Here is a 2647-nt window from a genome sequence, read left to right as displayed (position 1 = left end):
GTCACCTGAGATGAGATGATCATTATTTCAGTCATCATACTTTTTGTGGCATTTGGTGAATATGTTCTCACGTCAAATTCAGTTTGGGCCTCGCAGGTTGGTGTAAACCCGTCCCCCACAAATTCTCTTGAGGAATTTTCTTGCTCTTGCCGTAGGGTGTTAGGAAATGAAATAAGGCACTGGCTTTGATTCTAACAATATAAAATATAAAAAAACATTGTAATTATACATATAATATGTATATATATATATATATATATATATATATATATATATATATATATATATATATATAGTTATATTGTTAAAGAAAATTAAAAAATGTCTCCAAATACCAAAACCAAGACCAAAACTTTTGTTTTTATTTTGATTAGGGGGGGCATAGTGGTTAGAATAAAAGAAAACGAATAATTTTCAAAATTCTTCTATATACTTTTAAATCTATTAACAACCTCGCCCCTCCCTACCTTTACGACCTCGTCCATATTGTCACTCCATCCTGCTCTCTCCAGTCTTCTTCCTCCGTTTTCCTCACTGTACCCCTTGCCCGCCTCCGCACCATGGGGGACAGAGCCTTCAGCCACTCTGCTCCCCAGCGCTGGAACTCTCTCCCACCTGGCCTCCGTAATTGCACCCACCACCCTCCCTGTTTTTAAAATTAAACTCAAAAGCCATCTGTTCCGCCTTAACGACTCACTCTAAGTCCAGATATGTCCCTCGTCCACTTTTGTATTTAATCCAGTTTGTTTTACGTGTTGGTGTTTTTACCCCTGTTTGTGTTTTGACTTTGTATTGAGGTGTCCTGTACAGCCTCCATGAGTGTCCTGAAAGGCGCCTCCAAATATAATTTATTATGATCATTATTATTATTATTATTAAAACGGAGGGTTATAAAAGTATTTGGTTGGTATTTGCAGAGAGGAAAAAAAAGAGTTAGGGTTAAGATTCAGGGTTAGCGTTAGGTTGGGGTTCCGGGTTCAAGTTCAGGTTTAGGGTTAGGGTCTGGAGTAAGGTTTGGAGTTCGGATTTGGGGTTAGGGTTTGGGGTTGGGGTTTAGAGTTAGGGTTTAGGGGTCGTGGTTAAGGGTTCAGGTTAAGTTATTCAAGCAAAGCTGCACTGGCTCTGATATGAAATAAACTTCCTTTAAAATTATATTTAAAAAAAAGTCTCGTGATTTAATAAAAAAGGATTTTCATAAAAAAATATTTTTTTAAAACATATATATTTAAAAATAAAATGAATACACCTATTTTTATTCCAAATAAAAAGGAGATTTTTTTTTTAAACCTGACTAAATGTTTAAAAAAAAAAAAAATAATAATTTAATGTCCTGGTCCAACTGTGCACATTTCTTTTGACAAGATTATGTTTTGATGCCAGTGGAATGACCGTCGGAAAAAAGGAGGGAGAGAAGAAGAAAAGGGGGAACCTAAAAAATATCTGGTAAGGGTTTTGTTTGGGAGTGGGGTTAAGGTTAGGACACAAAAAAGGAGGAAGGGTTGGAAAAAAGATTAGTTGGGGTTAGGGATTGGGAAGGGGATTGGAGTTGGATTTAGGACGAGGGAAGAGATGGGTTGGGGTTTAGGACAAAATAAGGCGAAAGCGGGTTAAGGTTGGGGTTAGGATGAGGGAAAGGGGGGATTGGTTTTGGGGTTGGGGTGATAGAAGGGGGGTTCAAGTTGGAGTTAGGATCAAGAAAGAGGGGGATAAAGAAGAGGGAGGGTTAGAGTTAGGATAAAGGAAGGGGAGGAAATTAGGGTTGGGGTAAAAAATAAAAAGGAGGGGGGTTGAGGTTGGGATAAAAGAAGGGAAGTGTTAGGGTTGGGGTAGGGGCCAGAGTCACGGTTTAGAGTTCAAATTAGGGTTTAGGGTTAGAGTTAGGGTTTGGGGTTCGGGTTTAGGGCTTAGGGCAGGGGTGTCAAGATCCAGTCCTGGAGGGCCGCTTTCCTGCATGCTTTCAATCTCTCCCGGCTGCAACCCACCTGATTCAAATGATCAGCTCATCAGCAAGCTCTGAAGAAGCCTGATAAGTATCCTGCTCATTTGAATCAGGTGTATTGCAGCCGGGGGAGATGGAAAACTTGAAGGACACCGGCCCTCGAGGACTGGAGTTTGACACCCCTGGCTTAGGGTTTAGGTTTGGGGTTTGGGGTTAGAGGTTAGTGTTTAGGGTTTAGGGTTCAGATTTAGGGTCACGATTTAGAGTTAAGATTTTGGGGTTTGGGGTTAGAAGTATGAGGGTGAGCACCACCCCCCCCTCTCTTGGAACAGACCCCTGCGCCATAGTCCCACTCCCGGCATGCTTGCTGGCGCCGCCACCCTTAGTGGACCTCTGTCCAGCCGCCATCCATTGGTCCGTTTATTCATTTATTTTTATGTATTATTTAATTTATTTATTGAATATGAAATCTTCCCCACATACGTAATATATTGAAGTGTGCTCAACACAACATTTGGGCCCTCATTAAGTACCTTGCACATTTGGAGCAATTTTAAGATTTCTTCTTCTGCGTCTGAACTGTAATTGACTGCCTATGAGTTTTCAAACTGGCTTCAACTAAGCACTTTACCTTAAAAAAAACAAAATGTTTTTTAACATGAACACTAACTATACATTAGTGTGTGTGCGTGTGTGTGTGTGTGTGTT

The sequence above is a fragment of the Idiotropiscis lumnitzeri genome, chromosome 9, assembly GCF_059441095.1.
Source record: "Idiotropiscis lumnitzeri isolate Australia: NSW breed Sydney's pygmy pipehorse chromosome 9, RoL_Ilum_1.0, whole genome shotgun sequence".
In the NCBI taxonomy this organism is placed as follows: Eukaryota; Metazoa; Chordata; class Actinopteri; order Syngnathiformes; family Syngnathidae; genus Idiotropiscis; species Idiotropiscis lumnitzeri.
This window is presented reverse-complemented; position numbering follows the sequence as displayed.